Here is a 24,383-nt window from a genome sequence, read left to right on the forward strand (position 1 = left end):
CTCATACATTGCTGGTGGGGTTGCAAATTAGTGCAGCCACTCTGGAAAGCAGTATGGAGATTCCTCAGAAATCTTGGAATAGAACCACCATTTGACCCAGCTATCCCACTCCTTGGCTTATACCCAAAGGCCTTAAAATCAGCATACTACAGAGATACAGCCACATCAGTGTTCATAGCTGCTCAATTCACTATAGCCAGATTATGAAACCAACCTAGATGCCCTTCTGTTGATGAATGGATAAAGAAACTGTGGCATATATATACAGTGAGGGGGGGGATATTACTCTGCCAAGAAGAATAATAAAATTATAGCATTTGCAGGCAAATGGATGAAATTAGAGGATATCATGCTAAGCGAGATAAGCCAATCTCAAAAAACTAAAGGATGAATGACCTCGCTGATAAGCTGATGAGGACATATAAGGGGGGGTAGGAGGGGTTAGCGTTAGGATTAGGGTTAGGTTTAGGGTTAGGGATAAGGAGGTTGGTAAGAATGGAGGAAGGAAGGACTGTATAGAGGGAAAAGAGGGGTGGGAGGGGTGGGGAAGAAGGGAAAAAATAACAGAATGAATAGAACAACATTGCCCTATGTAAATTTATGATTTTTAATTAAACTAAGTAAATAAAAAAATCCCCTAGACTGCGGAAATTCATCTTTTTCTCCATCTACACCCTTTCCATACACCTCTAAAAAACGTCAATCTTCACATTGTTGTTAGTTTTGCCTCTTGTAGAATGTGATATAGTTGGAATCATATAGCTTATAACTTTTTTTAGATTCATTTTTCACTTAAGTTTATGCCATTCCCTTTTAAGCCTTCTTAGTTTCTTTTCTTTATCACTAAATAATATTCTATTGTCTGGATGCACAGTTTTTCTAAATATATGGAGCAACATTTTATTATGTAATAGTTAAGTAAACATATTTCAGTATATTGCAACTCCACTTTCCCCTGAGGTTTCCAGGCTGTTTTTCTCCTCCACCTCAACATGAATCCTGGGGTGGTTCTACATCTTGCCTACACTGCCCTCACCAGTGATGAACTACATGTCTACACTGTCTGATTATTATCTTATCTGATCACTCTCAGCACTAGCCAGGCTTGGTGCCTTCCTTTTCAGATACATCTCCTGGCTTTGTTGCTGCTGCTTGTTCAGTCTGTTTAGCTCTCTGCATTACCTCTGCCTTCCCTGCTCAATGGTGATTATTTCCAGGAACTCATCAGATTTATGCTGAAGATTGACTTTGCCAAGCTTCTGGTAGGATACAGCATCATAAAGAGAAATATGACACAGTTAACAAAGAGTAGAGAAGAGCTAGATCTAGCCTCTCTCTTTGTATATAATCCATTGTCTTCTATCATCACACCAAAGGTATGTAGTTATTCCAAACTGTGAAATTATCTTGATTGGGATATTATACATTATAATGCCTTATCTCTGGAGTCTTCTGAGGTATTAAACTCCTCACCTTCTTCCAACTCTCCCTGCATGTCTGAATATCTCTGATAGGCTATATTTAATTACCAACAACATCCAATTCTCCAGATTGTCTCCAGAATCATTGGGTCCTCTTGCCTGTTTCTCCACTATTCTTCTTCAGGCCAATCCTCTCTCCATATAACACCAACCAGTTGCCACAGTCCCTCCAGAACAGCCTGAGTTGTCACCAAGGAAATCCTAATGAATGTTCAATTGTCTATCCCATAATCATCATGTAAACAGGAACCAGACAATGCTCTTCAGAGACTGGAGTAAGCAGCCTTTTACCTCACTTGCTCCTCATAATTCCACCATATCTACAGCATTCCCTGCTCCCAGTCTGACAATTTCCCCTTACTCCTTCCCCTGTCAAGTACCAAGGGTGAGAGTTCTGACAATTACCTGACTGCCTTCACATTTCTCTACATCACTAACATCATTCAACCTCTTCTAAAGGATCTTGAAATTCAAATATCCAGAATCACCATAGTGAAGACTCTCAAGTGTCTCATTGGCCATCAGACTCTGGTCCTCTTTCTCCTTACTCAATTAAGTTCAATTCATTGAATCCTTCTGTCTGAGAATTTGACAGACACACACACACACACACACACACACATACACACTAACAAAAATAAACTATGGTAGGTAAAAAGGTTTCACATTATTTATTTGTACAAGTGAAGCCATGGTGGTGCAGGGTCTTTTCTCTATGGTTTATGCACTAGACTCCTTTATGTTAGAGTTTCATTCTTGGTAGAAGGGGGTTCCAAATTCTCTCGATATCACCTGCTCTAAAACCCTTGAGGCTGAAGTCATTCTGCGTGGATACCACATGGATGTTCCTCTGACAGTTCCTCATGGTCATTTCCAAGACAGGCACAGTTGAATGTAAAGAGACACACCTTCTTTTGGAAGTCTGTCTGTGGAACCAGGATTTCTTTTTATTTTGGTGCTATTTGGCAAGTGTTTTCTTGTTTCTATTTGATCGTTTCCTGCACTGATTCTTTAAAAACATGTTGAAAGTCACCTAACTTGAGATGTACAGGCTTTCAAAAACCAATTTCTCACCAGCAGAATCTTACTTGTTGAAAATCAAGTTGAAAGTAAATTTAGTAGCAGCATATTTGATGGGCAATTGAGTCTCATTTCCAACTTGTGGAGTACATATGGGCAGAATGAAGAGTCCTATAGACAATGGCAGATAGAAGAGTACCTATCTGTAACATAGGGAAAAAGTTACTAGGCTTTTACATGTAAAATATATGTTATCTTATAAGATTTTTAAGAAAACCAATTAAGACAAAAAAGACAATTAGCACTGAACTGCTTACATTGATAGTTATCAAAAACAAATTACTACTTTTGAAAATATTGATTGTCAAGAAACATCATCATCTTACAAAATCTGTGTATGCATATGGGAACGTTCCTGTGTCAGCATCTATTTAATTGAAAGCAATCTCATCATTATTCATTGATATACACTCTTCACTGAGGGTAATTACATTCCCAGCAGGAGATCATTATGGGGTATGTATAAATTATTATCTTTCCTTTAAATATAGGGGATTATGTAGGATGTAAACCAGAAGCAAAACTGCTTCCTAGTGTATGATAAAACATTAGAGGGCTCTATTATGCATCCTAAAAGTGAGATTTCCTCTTTGGTTTCCAAATAAGGTGGGCAGTGCCATGCATGTGCAGTTATAGAAGTAATAAAAACTTGCTCTGGTTGGAGATAATGGTATGTCCCATTGCTAAGTCTCTATAATCCTTTCAGATAATCAAAGGGCTTTGGGACTTTTTTCACTTGGATGTTAGAGTGTTCTGGATGTTTCAGTTCTGTAGAGTAGCTTTTGGTGAGAAGACCAATACAATTTCTGTCAAGAATTCCAGTTTCACCTCAACCTCATGTAGTCTTTCCTGGGTTTCTGTATAACCCTGAATAAAGCTATTTAAAGCAATGAAAACATTCCAGAAGAAAAACTTTCTTTTTTCTTGAGAGAAAATTAGGAATGTCTAATGAGATTTGCCAGAGGATATCTCTTCTGAACCCTGACTTTACATCCCACTGAAAAACTATGATAGTGCTTAATAAACCCAAGCGATTAGTCACCATCTGCACCCAGAGGAGAGAGCACTTGACTATCTGAAATAAAAACTAATTTATTTAGATTTCCTGTTGTGTTCTGAAATTACTTTCCATAGCTTTTGTAGAGTTTCATAGTCCACATACAAAGGATGTAAATTTTTGGTTAGGAATTCAGTTTAGCAATATCTAAAGGAATGTTTCAGCATTTCTTCCTATTTTTCTTCTTAAAATATCCTCTTTGTATATTGTGTAAATCGTGACCTTGAAAAACCATTGTTATCTCATAAGAGGATATATGAGCACCTCCAACCATCACAAAGTAAAAATAAATCAAAGCTCATGTTTCCATAGAATATATACTGATTGTTGAAAATAAACGTCACTATACACATTTCCCTTCTGTTTCCTGAAATATACAATCTCTGACCTATAGTTGTTTAGATTGTAAAATAATATAGAGATTAGAGAATTTTAGTTTTAAAAATGTAATGGGGTGAATATATCTTAATTTAAGAAGAAACTTGAGAATGCTACCACAATTTCTTCTTCAAAACTTTGATGTCTGTCTCCATGACATGCTTTAGTTATTCATTCTCTTATTGAGCTCTGTACTGGCTGACAAACACATTGATAAGACAGAAAATGCATCATTTTTAAGTATCCAATACAGACTTTTCAATAGAATAGCCAGCTTTTACAAACTCATTCGATGTTCTAAGTATTCTTTCTATCAAATGAAATAATATTAATATCTGACTTTTAAGAAAGTAAAGGAACCCAAGTCACAGAAGTCAATTCTTCAACTTCACTTTAAAGAACTTCTTTCCCCTGGTGTTTTTTCCAGGACAATAAAAGAATGAGATGAAAAGAAGGAGAGTCTCTTGAGAAGCGACAATATCATTACAATTTTAAAGGAAGAAGAATTCTACCAATATCAAGTATAGAGAGAAACAGCAAGTGATTAAAAAAGAATCCAAGGAAATAGATTAGAGTGCTATTCTGGAAAGAATCAGACTTCATTCAGAGCCCTAGGCTAAAGCCCTTGCAGCATTAATCAAGCACAAGCGCTCTTGTTGTCCACGATGACGCTGCACAGGGTGCAGGAGTACCAGGATCACTATGCCCCCTGCCTCTCCTTATACCTCTCCATCCCTGCAGACAGCTGAGCTTTCCACCAGGAAGCAGCCTAGGACTTATGGTAGGACCAGAGAGAAAGTTAGAAGGCTCAGCAAAGATACAAGACAAAATTTCCATTTCCATAATTAAGGAAACTGGGCTTAACGATGGAGAAACGATCTAACCATGATTGTATACCTGGTCGTTTGGATAGTTAGAAATTTTTCTGACAACGTTATTGAGAGCATCAGTTTTAATTTCTTTGCAGAATTTGGCATGGGATTTTGATCACTGTTAAATTTCTTATCATTAGTCTATAAAGCACAGGCCATTGTATTCAGCATTAGAGAGGTTAGAGAACAACAATCTCGAAAATGTAATCTACTCATATATTCTTTTTTTAGTCTTTTAGCACTGTACTGGAAAAAAGTGTATAGTTACAAGACACACATAAAATAAAAGTCATTGAGGAATACATTAGAAAATTTTCCATTTATTTATTCAATGTTTGTTATATGTCAAGCTATGTTGTAAGTGCCTATATAGAAGTTCTGCACAAGACAATAAAGACCCCTAATTCTTTTGGATTCTGTGTTCTTAAGAAAGAGTTGGAAAAAGAAAATAAATCTTTAACATGAAAGGAGCATCATAGATGTTAGTATTAAGATGGAAAAAAGGGGGTTATAACTGAAAGGTGATGTAAATCCCTGACCATGTGGATTGGGGGTGCTGTGCTTTTCCAGGGAGGTATTTGAGCCATCCATTTCTGCAAAGTTATTAGTGCCAGAGCACAGCTGGTAAAGAAAATCAAAGAGAGTCCCAGGTGGCAGAAGGAAGGCCAGGAGGCTGGCACTCAGGTAACACTGGCCCCATATAGAGTCTCCAGCTCCTTGTACATGTTCATGAAGCTATCCTAAATTACATTTCTACATATAAATTAATGTCTTGCACTTTTCAATAAGAAATGGAAATATGTTTACATTAGTGGTAAAACTTTGTTCTTCCCTTCCTATAGTGTAGTCCATGTTATATTAGTCCTTTTTCCATTGCTCTAAAAGAATACTTGAGACTGAGTACTTTATAAAGTAAAGAGACTTATTTGGCTAACACTATGAGTGTTTAGAGGAACCAAACAGCATGGTGATCAGCATCCTGATGAATGCTTCCCAACTGCTTCATAAAATGGTGGATGGCATCATGGTGGCAGTGTATGAGAGTGAGAGAGCCCATGGCAAGATGGGAAGTCAGAAGGATTCAGTGACCAGGCTTATCTTTTTGATAATAGATAACCCTTACCCTTGTGGGAAATAACTGGAGTCCCACAAAAACTGCATTTATCCCTTCCAGGGTAGTACCCGCAATGGCCTACTCACCTCACACTAAGTTCCATCTCATAAGCAACATCATCTCTCATTATCACCACACTGAGGACCAAACTGTATCCAACTCATGGCACATGATCACTCAAGCTTACTGCAATAGCTTCCCATATATGGGCTCCTCTTCACAGTACAACTACTCTAGATTGCCAGATTAAATTCTCTAAGCCTCTTATCTGTTTAAAATGATATAATAGTTTACAGTAGTCTAACTTAAATTTCTTAGCCTTTCATTCAAATCCTTCCTAAAATAAATTTCCAATATCAACCTTAGTTTTGACTGGATGCCCCCTCCCAATTAACATGCAGCAACATCCTACATTTCTAAGTCTCTGCTATTTACATCTTATCATCCTCTACCCGAAGGTGCTCACCTCATATAACTCTATCAAAATCATTTCCATTGTTTAAAATTTAACACCATTAGTCAAACTAATCTCTTTACTTTATAAAGTACTCAGTCTCAAATATTTTGTTATAGCAACAGAAAATAGAATAATATACTATGGACTAGGGCCATGGCCATGGGGAGGCAACAAAGTTTACCACTAATATAAAAATCACTAAATCAAATTCACAGATCACTTCTGTTTATGCCATTTCCTTAAAAACTTGTTTGTGCTACTGAAGAATATTTTTTTTTATTTGAAAACTTCTGCAAGTATGGAATCCTGGAACCCATATTAAAAAGAAATCTTCCTCGGCGAATCTGAGAGGGGGTAAATATGCTACAACGCCTGAAGGAAGGATGCGAATAGACGTTTTGACAGTTTATTTATTCTGAGCCTGCAGTCCTGGAATAAACATCTTTTTGTGACTGCCATGGTGCTTCTCTGCCTTCAGTTTTATATTCACCAGTACATTGGAAGAGACAGGCTTATGCTGCTGATTTAAACCTGCCGTATCTTCTGGTGATGGAGGCCATTCAAAAGCTATGAGGTACTGAAAGAACAATAGATTGTGATCATCTCCTTTCAGAGCTAAATGTTTTCTAGAAATAATTGAAGGTATTTTTCTCACAGCTGGTAGTGAAAATGGAAGTTGGTGTGACTTATATTGTACTCAAATCATTGCAGGTTATATTTTCTGAACAAAGATGAGGAAAAGAAAGCATTACTGCATATGGAGAAAACAACCAACTTTTGACACTTAATTCCTTTTTTCCTGAAAAATGATAACTTCTTCAATTCCTAAATTACAGTAGACAACGTAAGTTATGACCTGCAACAAATACATCCTGAATTTCTCATCACCACAATTCTACAGTGATCTAATAAAAACATAAAAGAGCACAGAAGCAAGCCATAATGGGTCGTATGTATGGTCCAGGTGGGTTGTCCAGCCCATCCTGAGGACTCTTCATCCCAGTGCCAGGCCTTCCAAGGGCTCCGAGTTGGTCAGCCAGCCTAACTCCCTGACAAGGAAAAGAAATTGATTCTGCGTCCTTAAGAGTCAGTAGAAGTTGCCCTGTGCTAGTAACCAGTCATGACCTTGTCCTGGGGAGAGGCAGATGGCAGCGCAAAGATGGCAGTGAAGATATCACCCTTAATTGTGTAAAACCCAATTGTGCTCTGGACCCCAGTGGTACTCCTCCATGATACCAAAAGCTCTATTCTTGTCCCCAATGCTGATCCAATAAAGAGGACAAGCTTTTGAGAAAAGAGAAAAAAAAAAGTTTTATTGATTTTCTAACAAACGAGAAAGGCAACCAACTCATGTCACAGAGGCTGCCGTTCTAACTGCCAGGGAGAACAGAGGACTTTAAAAAAGGGGAGACAAAGGCTGAATTCCAAGTGTCATTGTTATCAGACCAAATTAATGTTTAACTTACATCCTAAAGAGCTGTTGTTCTAGTTCCCAGGTCTGGAGTTTCTTTATTCTTGTGAGAAGAGAGTGGGAGGACAGATAACTCAGCTTAGGACAGGAGAAAAATTAATCTTGCTTCCCACGTGGTTAGGGAGAGGAAGAAAGAGAAGAGAAAGGGGAAAAACATGTTAGTTTTGAAATAAGACCCCAGTGGTTGAGTGGCAAGGTTTACATTCAAAGTATGCAGCAGACCCCATTATTTGATAGGGTCCCCTGTTACCATTGGTCCTCTTTCATTCTTATTTCCAACGTTCTCTTTCATGTCCTGACAACTCAGTTTGGGTCTTTTACCTTGGCTTCAGCATCATTTTAAATCCTTTGCCTTTTTACTTATCTCCACCTTGAATTCAAACATGGCCCTTGATTCACTGTGTGGAACAAGAGTTACGGGAATGTACCTTAGTCATCCTAGACTTGAATCTTCCAACCCCTCTGAACCCTTCAGACAATCCCAGCCCTGACTGGTGCTTTTTTTCTCAAACTTTTGAGAGTCTGAGCCAGAAGCACCCAGCAAAATCATGCCCATATCTCTGCCCCCACAGACAGGGCAAGATAAGTAAGGTTTATTGTTTTAAGCAAATAAGCTTTTGATGTAAATTGTATGGATATGAAGAAAACTTCAGAAGAATGACCGTGGAAAGTAGAGAAGAGGTAAGAAAGAGGTTGACTAAAGGAAGGTTCTTTTGTTTATTTTAGCATAAGATTATTTTAGGTTGTCAACAGAATAGTTTTTATTCAATAAGCCAACTCATTATAAAGGAGCTTCAGACATTTTAAAATATCCATGGTCATTTTATTTAGCAACTCTTTGCTTTTATTTTGAGGCAACATGTGTATTAGGAAAGAATAGAATTGAATTTTTGAATGTGCTTACAATTTAATATTTTTAACGGCCTTACTGAGATATAATATACATACATAATACACATATATAACAGCTTTGCTGAGATATAACACACAATTTATCCATTTAATGTGTTTAATTCAATGGCTTATAACATATTCATTGAATAGTGTAACTATTGCTGCGATTTTAGAAATTTTCTTCATCCAGAAATAAAACCACATTTACCCACTAGTAGTCACTGACCACACTTTTCAGCTCTCAACTCCAGTCCTAGGTAATTATACATCTACTTTTTATTTGTAAAAATTTGCATGTTCTGGTACTTTCATATGAATGTGCTTATACAATATAGAGTCTGGTGATTGACTTCTTTGATTTAGCATCTTTTCAAGATTATTTATTGTAGCATATATCATATTTCTTCATTTCTTCATAGTAGAATCATGTTCCATTGTATGGTGATACCACATTTTATTTATCTATTCAACGATAAATAAATGTGAACTATTACTATTCTTTGTTAATTTGGATTACCCAAAATAGTGTTGCTATGAATAATGTTGCATTATGGAAAATGATACTATGAAAATGCTTGCACAGATTTTTGTGTGAACTCACTTTTATTTCCCTTGGGTACATACTAGGGAGTAGAACTGCTATGTCCTGTGGTAACTCAATGTTTTACCTGGTAGGAACTACTAAACTATTTTTCAAAATGACTGCATTGTTTTACCTTCACACCAACAATAAATGAAGTTCTAGTTTCTCCATATCCTTGGAGAACCTTTCTAAAGCCTTTTTTTTTTTTTTTAATAGTCATCCCGTTGTATACCTGGAGGCAGTATTTCATTGTGATTTTGATTTTTAGTTTCCTAATGGTTAATAAGATGAATATCTTTTCATGTATTTATTGATAATTTGGAATATCTGCTTTGAAGCAATGTCTATTCAGATTCTTTGTCCATCTTTAAGTTGCATTATCACTTTATGATTGAGTTATAGAGTTAAAAAATCAATTTTAAAATCTTTTGTATTTTAAATATCCACAGTGGAGATAATTCACCGGCAGAAAATATACACGGAATGCTGCCACGGTGAGGGAAGGTTTAAATTTCAGGAAAGTTATTTGTACAGAGTTGCCAGACATGATTTCAAATGTGTGGTAGTCAGGAGACCACTGTTGACCTTGCACTTTCAGGTAAATTGTAGGGGCAGAAAAAAAAAATGCATGGGTCGAAAATAAATAGAAGATGAAGAGATAAAGGAAGTCAAGATCTTTATTTTTTTAAAGTACTAATTATCTTACTACATCTCTCATTGGTGGGATCACACATGGAAAAGAGCATCAATCCTAGATACTTCATTATGAAGGAAAACTACTGGTTACAAATCTCTTAGAGATGCTGTGTTTGAACAGATCACCTTGTGAGGCAGTGAGCACTTCACATTCACAGTGTCTGAGTGGAGGTTATATGTTTTTCTCTTAGGGATATTAGGAAGAACCCCTCTGGTGAAATATTACTGTCTCAAAAATCCTTCTGAGTTCTAAATTGCACAGCACATATAAAACAATGCCTTAGTATGAGTACATGATAAACAAGTGCTGAATGAATTCAGACATGACAGTTGGGTACCCTGTAGGGGTTCATGGGTAGAGCACTTGGCTAGCATACATGAAGTCCTGGGCTTGGTCCCGAGTACTGTAAACAAAAAACAAGTGAAAAAAGTCACTTTCCACATTTTATTTATTTGTGTAAAATGTTAATGCAATTATACTCTAATGAGCAGAGTCAATTTTTGTGTGTAACTCTTTCACCAAGCTTTTTTTTTTTTTAATGTTTAGTAAAGTCAGAACTTCGACATCATTTGGTATGAATGTGTCAACTGGAAAATGAAAAGAGTATTTAAAGCATATGCAGAAACAGAAGAGGCTAGTCACTTTATGCAACTGTGACTTTATTTGTGTACTTCTTTACAAAGCATATTTTAAAATCTACACACTTTGGTTAGACAAGAGAAATAATTTCTAGGGGAATTTTTGCTGTATTACCAAAGAGAATTTTTTTCATCTGGCTAACTTCAATGCTTTTTCATGAAGGTGAATTTTACATGAAAAAACGAAAAGAGGCATGAAGATTCCAAAGTCAGTCAAGTATAGTAGGGTCATTTTCCAGGGCACTAGGTGAGCACATGTGGACCTGGATAGCAGGCCAGCTCTGTGGTGGGTTGGTGATGGTTTAGCACACCTATTTTCTCAAAAGGAAATTTGATAAATAAATTTTCATAAAGGAACTGTAAGAAAACCGAAAATCATGCCAAACATGGGAAATCACATAAGGGAGTTTATTAAGCAAACATAGAGTCTCCCTGCAGGGTAAGAGAGAAAATGAGAGGAAAAGAGAAAGGGCCCACGCAAGAAAGAGTGTGTGGAAAGCAAGGAGGAGAAAGAAAGTGAGTCAGGGGAGAGAAAGCAAGAGAAAAAGATGGTGGGGTAGCTACACTTAAGCAGTTGAATTCCGCAGGGCTAACAGGGGACCAATAACAGAGAAGGATACTTGCAAGCTGACTGATGAACCAATAGCTAGCCAGGATGTTCACAGACTGACAAGTAGTTGGGAGATGGGGAAAATGGCTGCACCCGAAAGGGTAGAAGAGCAGTTTTGTATTACAGGAACGGTGATAGGCTGGATCATTTAGAGTTCAGTAACCATTTTTCCTTCACTGTGGCATTCTCAAAAGAAAAATCTGTAGGTATGTGATTTTAACAAATTTCTGGTTTTTTTGTTTGTTTCCATGATATTTAAATAAAATTAAAACAAGTTCAAGAAAGGGTTTATCTCAGGGAACTGTAAACTGATTTTCAGAACATATTTCTCAGTAAGCACAGGCACAGGTACAGGGAGACCTGTTATAAGATATCTTTCACATTTTAGTAGGAAATCTGAAATGATAAGGCCTTCTATCAGCTTTAGAAGTTCCTAAATTCTTCCCAATATTGTATAAATGTTGTTCTTTGCCAAATTAGATTCAGATATTTCCTCACCTTGTATCCTAGAGCTACAATCTTCAAACTGGATTAAATTTTTCCTTGAAGGTATACAAATACTTTTCAAGAGTTTTGTGGGCAAGAATCAATTTCCACATCTTCAACTTGCATAGGACCCCTTTCTAAAACATGTTTGTCAGCAGCCAAGGTGGGAGCCCATTCACATCTTCCACTTTCTCTTGCACCATTCCCCTTTGCTCACTTATGAGATAGGCACACACATCACCCTGGTTCACCATAGCCACTGTCCCTATCATGTCAAATTCTCTGGGTACAAAGGAACAGATCCAAACATTATGACAATCAAAACTTTGTAAGTCCTTTAGTTGTAATGATATAATTTCCCAACTTAGACACACAAGTGCGCATACACGCGTAATTTTTTGTTTGTTGGTGATGTACTGAAGATCAAACTGAAGGGCCCTTTACCACTGAGTGACACCTTCAGGCCTTCTTTATTTTTTTATATTAGGGTCTTGTCAAGTTTCCCAGGCCAGCCTGGAATTTTTGATCCTCCTGCTTCAGCCTCCTGATTCCTTGGATTACAGGTCTGGGACAGTGCACCTGGCAACTTAGACATATTTCTTACAAAAGCAAAGACTGACTATAATAAATGTACTCTTTTAAATCTTAGAATGCTCTGGTTTTAGGCACTGAAAGTGATAACTGCCTTGTTTAACAGAATGACTACCTCAACAGAGACTACCCAACTCTGGACGGTAGACCATGTGGACCAAGCAAAGAGGGCTTCAGTGGCCAGTATGGAAGGGGCCAAAAGGGCCACCAGTTTTGATAACTAGAAGAGATGGTCTTGCAAAGCTCTGTGCTCCAGGTATATTCCTATCCACTTATCATTTTTTTATTTTGGAATTCAAATTTGGAAGTGATTGAGTTGTCAAGAAATATGCATTAACACATTTCTTCCAAAATTAGGCTTTCTGAGAAAAAAAATAGGCAGACTTCATCTGATCTCTTTGTCAAATCAGATTTTCTAGTTAGGTTGGATTATGGATTTTTTAACTAAATAAACTTTGAGCACAAACATTTCAATAAAAATAACTTTGAAGCATGTAAAAACATTTTGTATACAGGCAATCCTGTGTATCCACGGGTTTCACATCTGTGGATTCTACCAACTTTGGATGGAAAATATTTGGGGGAAAAATGCATTTTTACTGACCATTTCCAGACTTTTTACCTTGTTGTTCACTAAACAATATAGCATAACAACTAATTACATAGCATTTACATTATTTTAAACATTATAAGTCATCTTGAGATGACTGAAAATATATGGGAGGGTGTGTGTAGGTTATATGCAAATACTTCAAAATTTTATATAATGGGCTTGACTATTATTTTAGTCTTTTTTTTTTTTCTGCTATGACTGAAAGACCCGACCAGAACAATTTTAGAGGAGGAAAAGTTTATCTGAAGGCTCAGGGTTTCAGAGGTCTTAGTCCAGAGTAGGCTGGTTCCATTTCTCAGAGCTCATGGCAGAGGAGTGTGTCAAAGGGAAGCAGTTCACATGGTGATCAGGAAGCAGAGAGAGTCTACACTTGCCAGATACAACTATATATACCCCATAATCATGTCTCCAATGAACCACTTCCTCCAGTCATATTCAACCTGCCTCCAGTTACCACTCAGTTAATCCCATTAGGGATTAATTCACTGAATAAGTTAAGATTCTTATAACCCAATCATTTCTCCTCTGAACCATCTTGCAATGTCTTACACATGAGCTTTTGGGGATTACCTCACATCCAAACTATAACTTCTGTCTATGGATTTTGCTATCAACAAACGTCCTGGAACCAAAAACCTTCAAACCAAGGCTCAACTGAATTTAAAGATGGGCCTTTGGAAGGTAGTAAGGATAAGGTGAGGTCTATGGGGTTCCCAAGATAACATTAGTAGCCTTTTAAGAAGAGGGGGAAAGAATGCTCACTTCCTGCCCCCACCTTCTCTACCACGTGAGAACACAGAGAAATTGTCAGTCTGCAAGCCAGGAAGAGAGACCTCACCAGGAAGTGAATTGTCCAGCATGTTGATTCTTGACCTCTAGCCTCCAGTACTATGAGAAATAAATTTCTTTTGTTTAAGCCATCCAGTCTATGGTAGTTTTGTTATGCCAACTTGATAAAACTAAGACGGTGATTAATATTTTCATTTCCAAATCACTTATGAAAAATAAGTCAGTTTAAACAGGTGCCTCTAAAACAAAGAGTGATAGACATGATTAATGATCATATGATAGGTCTTGGTAAAGGATTTTTTGGTATAGATCCTACATGCTGACACAGTGAAACAATGGCTACAAACTGACACTTTCAGTATGAAGTGGGATTTCCATTACTTTACTTCCAATACACAAAAGTGGACATTAATGGATTATCAGCTAATATAATCATTAACATAATTCGTGATCACAATAGGATTTACTTGAAATATAATCTGAGAATTAAAATGCTGTGCGACATTACAATAAAATTCTATGCATTTATCCACATATTTGTTTACATGAACAAGATATGCTGTAAACAATGCATAACTCTTTAAAAATGTACTAGAATTAATATTGAAGCTTGTCTTTGTAAAGCAATAAAGAATTTTCATTCATAATTATGTGAACTAATTTCAAAAGCCACCAGCTACCACTAGTATGTACTACCATTACTACCACCACCACCACTAATAATAATAATGGTAATGATGAGCCAATACAGAATCAATTTAATCTGTCATCACAAATGGTCACAGTAAGTAAGAAAATTATATATGTATTTTTTTAAAAGAGAAGAGTGACAGGTTGACCAACAAAAACTTTCAAGCATAGAAATATATAGTGATAAGCTCTGTGGACTATGTAAAATGTTAATATGAGTTCAAAGAAAAGAAGTAGTAATATAATTTTTCCAGCTATTGGAGAACTTATTCATATATGATTTAAATGGATGTTGGTGAATACTGAATTACAATGTTAATTAAATCCAATGCATGCATTTAATTGGTAATATAAAAGTTTCACTTAAAATTATCAGGATTTATAATACTCAAAAAAATTGCACCATCATAAATATTTAAATGTATTATGAAGAATTTTATATGTCAACCTAAAAATATACAACAATGCACAAATTTTCAAAATTCTTTCAAGGAGTACATAATAAAGCATTTTTAAGAGCACTGACTTAGAATGTAGGCAAATGATCCTTTCTCTTGTGTTCCAAATGCTTCAAAGAGTGTTGGGCAACAGATAGAATCATTTGTTTCAGCCATGGGGAAAATCTGCGCCATGAGGAACACTTTGATGTCAGAGCCCTGGGCATACATTCCTGCTCTGTCACTTACAGAGCTTTGTGATGATGGCAAGTTAGTTATCTGCTTCTCCTGCACTTCACTGACACAATTAAACAATGATTACCTCAGATGATGTATGTCAAGGGTCCAGGGCACAAGCCTCATTCGTATAATGTAGGTATTCACAGGAAATTGAGCTGCTCAGAATGACTCTATCAAAGCAAGTAATTCTGAGTGCTTAGTGTTAACTGATTTTAACAGTTTTAATTTCCACACGTCTTAGAACACAAGACTAAGTTTCCCACTCTGATTCCAATTTTATGTAGTTATTTCCAAACAAAAATTCCATCTAGACATACATGGAAATTACATTTGTTGTTAGCATAGACAGTTTCACCAACAATAAGGAGCAAAATCTTAGAAAGATGTTATAAGATTCTCCCTTAGAACCTAAAATGAGAGGTTTTTTTAAAACTTATTTATCTTCAAATTGTATTGTATTGTCAGTAACAAATATGAATGTTTTAGTCAGCTATTTTCGTGCTGTGACTTTTGGTCACTCTTTGACCAAAATTGTTCTTTGGACAAGAATAATTAGAGGAGGAAGTTTATTTGGGGGCTCACAGTTTCAGAGGTCTCATTCCATAGATGGTCAATTCCATTGCTCTGAGCCCAAGGTGAGGGAGGACACCATTAAGGAAGAGGAGTGTGGTAGAGGAAAGAAGCTCCAGACATGGCCACCAGTAAGCAGAGAGAGACAACTTCACTGCTCAGAGACAAAATATATATCCCAAAGGCACACCCCAATGACCCACCTCCTCCAGCCTTACCCTCTCTGCCTACAGTTACCATCCCATTAATCCCAAGGGGATTAATGAACTGATTAGGTTAAGGTTCTCATATTCCAATCATTTCTCTAAACCTCCTTACACTGTTTCACACATGAACTTTTGGGGGATACCTAATATCTAAACCATAACAATGAAGATTATGAAAATGAATACCCATCAAATTATGAAACGTAGTAGGAACTACAGTAATAGACAATGGAGACATTCAAAAACAGGGTGCATGCTCTGTGCTTCCTGCAGCAGAGGGCAGCCCTCACCTGGTCAATGAAGCAAAGGGTGGAGGATATTTGTGTAGCAAGGTGAGCACTTACCCCAGGGCCATCCTACCTATGGACTATGAACCAGACTAGCAGCTCATCAGTGACAGGGCAGGCCCAGAGTATGCAGCTTCAAAATTACAAAATTAAACTTTAATGTATAGTTAATTAACGTGTTTCCTAACTACTTTTGGTTGAAGTGGAAAAGACAGCAAAATAGAAGAGATTAAATTGCCAGTTCCTTAAGGTCAAAGAGTGAGCCTTAGTTGTTTCTGTTTTCTCAAAACTAACATTGGTGTACTTTACTTGGGAAGTGCCTGCTCACTGATTGTTGAAATAAACTTGCCCTCCAGCAGGGAGAGAAGGAGCTCTATCCATGCTACTGTGAGAAACGCAGGAAAGTTTCCTCCAGCATGAAGCCAAAGCTGAAAATTCCTGGCTCTTCCAGTACTCCTCCCCCAGCATCTTTGTTAAGGAAAAAATAGAATTTAAACAGGCAATCAAGATCATCCTAGTTTAGATTCATTCTTTGGGCCACAACTCCTAATCCATGAACCAAGTGTGAGAGTCATAGATACTGCTTTGGTTCATCCCAGGGCCAAATGCAAGCAGGATAACAACATGAAAAGATTTTTAGAATCAAAGAGCTTTGGGAGAAAGTCATAACTTTGAAAATCACTTTGTGATTTGGGGCCAGTTATTTACCCTCTCTGACATCAATTTTCTCACCTATAAATTGGGAATGACAATAACTATCTTAAGGGATTTTTATAAGAATTTAGGTTAAGTCTAGTGCACACTACCATTTTCTGAATGATAATCAAATATTAAATGCTTCAGTTGTTTGTGATGTCATGCTAAGATGTACTAGTTGCCTCAGGAAAAAAAAAATATTGGCTCTAATCATGCATGCTCTGAGAAAATGTTAATTATATGGATTTCCATATATTGAATGGGTCTGTGAGATCATCAGAAAGTTTAAGCCAGGTGTTCATATCATTAAAAATAATTCAGAAGACAGCTTCATTTAAGTACAACCAGATAAAACTTGCTGACAAAAAATCGATACGATCCATTTTAATGACATCATTTTATGATTCTTGCCAAGTATTCCATCATAGTAGCTCATTTATGCAAGAATACTAGTAAGTTGGGATACATACCTCAGTGTAACAATTTAAATTGTCTTTAAAGACAGAGAATATTGGCTGAAAGTTAGAAAAATAACATTACTTTCTGATAAAAATAAAATCAGAAAATCAAGATAACTAGGGAAGGACGTTATAAGCACTGAGCATGTTCCAGGTTCAGCATGAGCGTATTGAGGGGAATCACCATTTTGTTAGATAAAACATGAGTAGACACATCTTTTAACACTCTGGAAATTCAACATTTAAAATGTTTTAAATTGTTCCTTATGGTATTTAATTTTAGGTACTAAATGTCAAATACTATTTAAATTTTCAAATTAAAAGGTGAGTTTTCATTGCATTTGTATGACTTCCTCTCTTGATCAAACTCAAGTTGCTGGAAAGACCAATGGAAATTTAATTCATATTTAAAGAAATGCCACTTAGACTTGTGCAATTCTAAAATCATCTGTTTTTAAAAATTGAGCAATAATTTCTAAAGCTGTTGAAACTCTTTATAACTTGGCCATATTCTTTCTAGGCTTTTCCATCAACACCCACATTTTTAGAATTCTCCGGACATTTTAAGGCCTCTTTCTACCTATCACCAGATGGAGGCACCTTTATCTCATATTTCATCACAAGAGCTCCACTTTTTCAGCATTACACATTTTTTGTTATAGGAAAAATGAATTTATCTAAATAATAAATGAATGGTTAAAAATAAAGCAAATTTCTTGTTAGTTAATGCATTTGGGTAAGATACACAAATAGAAGTATTGGTCTAATTCTCATGGCTTATTTAGATGATCACTGAGGCTTATATGATGAAATTTTCTAGAAATATCAGAGAAGATAACATATCTTCCAGTAATACCAAGAGGTCAGGGCATTGATATGGTCTTTAGGAGGTAAGACACACAGTCCCTGGGATTTTTTTTTCCTAATCCACAAACAGAAGTTCCTCCAAGATAATGAATGCTATGCCTGAAGTCAGTCCCAACCCCACAGTCATTTTCCTGATTTATTAGTTCAAAAAAATAATTAGCTGTGCCACTGAAAGATTTCCAGAAAGATGGTAGATCTGATTATTTAAAAATCCTTGTGTTCCTTCAGCACTTAGACATACTGTGCTGCATAAAAACATTTTAATATCCTAACTCATCTTAAAGAAAAGTAAGGGGCATAAACCAACAGGAAAAGGAATGAGAACTCAGAGCAGATGGGAGCTGAATCCTTCAGATCCTCCAGTCCTGGTAACCAAAGGGGTTGGATTTAATTGTTCCAAAAGAACAACAAACCTTGGACTAAAGCAGGTGGAAATTAGAATCAATCCCCTAGCTACCTCCATTAAGGGCCTCATACCTCATGGAAGAAAGGAATAGGGAAAAAAAAAGTCAATAGACACAAGAAAAAAAAAGATTATAGTTTCACATAGGCTTAAGTAAGTGTGGAGAAAACCTGGATGAGAATTTATATCTATGCAATTGTTCTTTACTTTTATGATTTAAGAACTCCCAAATTAATAGCATGAATTCTTCCAGATTGGTAAGACTCCAGGGATGCCTATCAAAAGCAAATGCAAAACTTTCTTAGAGCAACACAACTGCAACCCAAACAACACACACACACACACACACACACACACACACAAACACACACACAAAGAAGTTTATTTAAGTTATTAGTGAATGATTTGACTTCTTGGATAGCAATGGCTCTTACCTTGTATTAAATATGAATACTCCTTGGGAAGCAATGGACCATCAACAAATATTACTAAGCAGGAAACCTCATATTAGTAAAGTTAGTAAAGTCCTCCACATTCTTGGATGTATGGTGGAATGATGAGTTTGAAGGACACACACAATCCATCTAATACTGATTAGACATATAACAACTTTCTATTTTCTTTCATTGATTTTTCCTCTTTTCCACCATCTTAACATCCCATCTTTCTACCTTCCTTCTTTCCTTCTTCCCATAAGAAACTAAGAAACAAGAACTTATGGATTAATTTATTTTCTTATTAAATATGACAAATCAATGGTGACGGCTATGGTATTGGAAAAGTTCTGCCATTGCTCCACAACTGAAATCTTTGGCACTTTTGGAAGTGGTGGTTAGTGGGAAATAGGGTGATGCTACAATCTAAGCTCACTGGTCAATTTCATGGAAAAAAAAAAACATTATTTTGACTATGACTCGCTGCCTTGAGAACCAAACTTCCTCCCTCCCTTCCTCCTTTCCTTCTTTCCCTTCTTTCTTGCTTCTTCTCGGTCCTTCCTCCCTTAATCCTCTTATTCATTAGAAATGGCTCTAAGGCAACCAATAGAAGAAGGCATTTTATAATAAGTTGAGGAAACTGGAAATGTGAAAATTTAGATGAAAAAGAAAAACATCAAGGAGTCAGGTAAGAGGCAGTCACAAGAGATGAACACTGAAGTCCAGTTTTCTTCCTCAAGGTAGAAATCAATGCATCTCCCTGGCTTCACAGGGAGTTGGACTAGAAGACACAAAAAACTTCAAAGCATGTTGCCAGGTGTAGGTTTGAAGCTATTATTCAAAAAAAAAATCATAACTCAAATACAACAGTGCCTTAAGGAGATTGTCTCCTATGCCCACATTAAAGAAGCTAATGCTTCTCATTTCCATGCCAAAGTAAATCAACACTTAGAAATGTTGCTGCACAAATATGCCATAGTGAATACTATTATTATGTTCAATCATAATGCACCAATAAGTATTTTAGAGACTTTTAAAAAAAATTCTAACTCATCACTGAGAAAGTGAGGGGTATCCCCATAAGCCAAAAGGAAATTCAGAGCAAAAGACGGGAACTGACACCTTGAGACCCTCCAGTTCTGCTAACCAAACGGATTAATTTCATGGTCACATGAGGACTAATAGCAAGGCTGTTAACCAGTAACTATTTTAGATTTCACTGAAGTTTTATGGGGAGACTGAAAAAGATACTTCATAATCATAACAACAACTTAAGAAAATTCCTCTTTAGAATATTCTGATGTCCCTCAAATGTCCTTTTATATACCTGCTACAATGACTCACTGCATAGCCAGTATCTTCCATGTCTCCAGCTTTTCCCAACAACTTTTGGGATGGATATAAGCTTGGAGGACAGTGTGACATTTAAAAAGAAGTAGTGACAATATCTTGGTATGTTCTTTTCTATATTGCATTGTGCTTATTTACAGCAATTTCTGGTTATGTGCTGTTTGCAGAAGATACCTAGTGGATCAAAGACAGTCCTTCCAAACCTGCTAAAACATAGTAGTGGCCTGGCTCTGTGGGAGATTCAAAGATATGTTTCAACTATAAAGGAAACTTACAGATCTGGTCAATGAGACAACACTTTCATGAAATCAATCATTAGAGGATAGCCTTGTAGACCCATGGAGAACTACTGAAGAGTGAAATGCCAACATAGTGAAGGCTATGGACCCAAGAGCAATCATCCTGCAGACACATATCATCATTAGGTGTGATTTGTTTGCATAACAGAGGCAGAGGTTGAAAGCTGAAATCAACTGTGACTTTGCTTCTCTAAGCATGGCATTTAAGATGTTTATGTTTTGACTGTTATGGTGTCTCAGATAAGAATGGGAGAAATAAAGATCATAGGGGGATTCTTCTTTTGGTCCTAATACAATTGGGTGCAGGTACCTGCTGTATGGGAATACATCTATACACACACACTACTTGTTTATTTACTTATGTTGAACTAAATCTAAATTATAAGAAACTTCTTCTGTTTTGAAAAATTAAGACAGGGTTTTAGCCTTCATGAAAGAATAAAAAGAGATTCTCGATTCACAATTTGGGGTGCAGGTGCAGATCCTTCTTTTATTTTACTAGTGATAGATTCCTAAAACCAGCAAAATTTCCCTCCACTGCAATGGGTATGACACTGTTTATGCAAATAAAAATATGTATTGTTTTCTTTCAAAGGATTTCTTAGGTCCTCATTAATGAACAGATATGAAGACCCCAGTGGAAATATAGATTTCTCCCCTCTGCTTAGAAGTCCTTTATCCCCTTCTTTGCTTCAATGTGTTTCAGTACTTAAAAGTGGCCTGTGTTTTGAATGTGTCCACCAAAATTCCTTTGATGGAAACTCAGTCCCCAAATTTGTATGTTGATGGTTTTGGAGGTGAGGCCTCTGAGACGTGATTAGGGTTAGATGAGGTCATGACAGTGGGCTGTGTGATGGGATTAGTGGCTTTGTAAGAAGAGGAAGAGAGATCTGAGCTAGCATGCTCTGTCTTGCCACACGATGCCCTCTGTTGTGTTACAATGCAGATGCTGAGCAGATGCTGCCACCATCCTCTTGGCCTTCCCAACCTCTAGAACTATGAGCCAAAAAAGTCTCCATCCTTTATAAATTAGTTGCTCTTAGGTTATCTTGTTATAGCAGCAGAGAACAAACTAAGACAGGTTCATCTCAAATGCTTTCCACATTACAGAGTCATCCCTGACCACCCCAACTCATAGAAAGACTTCTCTTTGGAATCTTCTGAGATCACTTTATATCTTTTATGCCATTTGGCATGGTGTGCTTTACAGTAAGGTTCTTGATTCCTGTCAACCCACCACAATTTTAGTTTACCTAAGGACAAGGACATGAAGTAATCATTTTGATAGAACCTGAGTCCCACAGCATGATGCTCAGAACACAGTGATTATAATTGGGTTGAGTTGAATTGAGAGCCATTTTGATGACTCCTCATGAATCTGTTTTACTCAACATAAAATCTCTTTCTTTCTAGCATTTTGGTGGATGCTTTGGTGCTTCCCAAATCCTCCCTCAGGAACCAAGGACTTCTTATTCCAGTTGCTGGGAATACCATTGGGGATCATTCCTCAGCTGTCATTCTCATGGTAGTGATCAAAACTGAGAGCTTACTCCCCCAAAACCAGTCATATCCAAAGATGGGACAAGAGGGAACATCAAGGCCTGGCCCTCTTGCTCCTGTGTGGGATAGCTCCATTGGGTCTTCTGTTTTCAGAGTCCCCTCAGGCTTGCAGACTGGTTTCATTGAAGAGTACATGGCACCACAGCTTGACTCCTCTCTCTACATAATCCTCCTTCCTTCCTTCCTTTACTTTCCACTTGTGGTCCTCCCAAGAACAACCCCTCATTGTCATCGTATAAAGTAATCTCGTTTGGTCTACTTCCAGAAATCACCGTCTTCGACAAGCATGTAGAACATGAAAATACTATATGGCTTTCACTGTGACATTTACCTCTCATCATTCCCCATGAAAATAGTGGCTATAGAGGAGGTGGCCTAAGATTCCTATAGTGGTTCTGCTCAGCTACCCTGGGTATTTTATTTAATAACCAAAATATGCTGCCTCTCCTTATTTTTCTGGAAATAAACACAACATATGTTTGATGGGAAAAACTAAACTACACTTCCATTCCTCCTGGGGCTTGTTTAACGTAGTTTTTCAAAACAAATATTCTATGTTTACTTGCCAACAGAGGAATGCTGGAATTCATATCCTTTTTCTTATTTGTAGAAGATGTAAATGTCTAAAAGGTTGAGATCATTTTTCTAGGTGCTTCAAGAAGTCTATTTCAAAGAAAATGCACAAATATAAATTATGTATGAAAAGGTAGAGATATAAAATGATACCGAGGAGCGAAACTAAGTTAATAAAAGGAAACTCATTTTATATCCTTTCTGAGATGAAAGGCATGACCCCTTTTGGGGAGAGAAAAGTTGAAAATATACATGTGAAGCTACAGCATCAAATAGTAACATTTCTGACAAATGCAAATTTCAAGTGGAATTATAAAGCTAGTTCAGACAATTCAATCATTGTGAAAATTTGATTTGTAAGATGTTGAATTCACGTTAGGCATTGTGGTATTTTGGGAACCATTAAATTCTTCAAGGAAAAAATGTGGTTGACTGAAATTGCATTTTAAATTTACAACAAGGCTGCAGTAGGGATTAATATAAGCAGGGAAAGATGAAGAGATAAAAATAATATAAGTGGGAAATAAAACATATTTCCTGGCACTTTCTTATTTTAGAAATTTTTATGATAATCAACAAAATAGCTAAAAGCAATTCACAATATGTGCTTTGATTTTGTTTTTGATTTTGTTTTTAATAATAATAGGTCAAATCTTTTGGTGGAAAAATATGCTACGCCAAATTTTTAAATGGACTATATATTCTTTTAAATAAGAATTCTTAGAAATTAAGTTTTAGATTACTAAATTTTTTAAAACTTCATTTTTATTAACATATATAATGTACAAGACATATTCATGAAAAAATTGAGTTTTCAAGCCTATTGCTATGGTTTGACTGTATCTTTCAGATTTAATGTGTTCTAAACTTAATCCCAAAATCATATGTGAATGGTATTTGAGAGGTGGGACCTTGGGAGATGATTGAATCATAAGAACTCTGCCCACATGAGTGGATTATGTCATATGGACTAATTCATTTGTGCTTTAATGGACTAATATCAATAGGTTACCCAGGGAATGACTATGTTATAAACACAAACTGTACCTAGCAACTTGCTCTCTCTTGCCCCATGATGCCTTCCTCCATGTTATGCTGCAACAAGAAGGTCTTCATCAGATGTCAGCACCATGTTGTTAGATTTCCCAGTCCCCAGAACTTTGAGCAAAATAAATCTCAAATCTTTATAAATTACCCAGTCTGTGATATTCAGTTATAGCAAAAGAAAATGTACTGACATACATGTCTTCTGAAGTTCCCTAACTCCTCTTTTAAAGATGAACTTTGAGACTTAGAGAGGGAGAGTCAAATAACTTGTATAAGGCAGGATTCCAAGGAAGATCCAGAAACTCCAAGAACAATACTAGCTTAATTTCAACACAAAATCAGCATCAAAATGAATTTGTTTTTCTAGTTCAGAACTGATTCTATTTTTGATTTCACAGTATGCTCAGTTCTCATGAAACTTTGTCCCAGTTCTTTGGTTTGGGATAAGAGGAATT

The sequence above is a fragment of the Sciurus vulgaris genome (assembly GCF_902686455.1).
Source record: "Sciurus vulgaris genome assembly, chromosome: 1".
Lineage (NCBI taxonomy): Eukaryota > Metazoa > Chordata > Mammalia > Rodentia > Sciuridae > Sciurus > Sciurus vulgaris.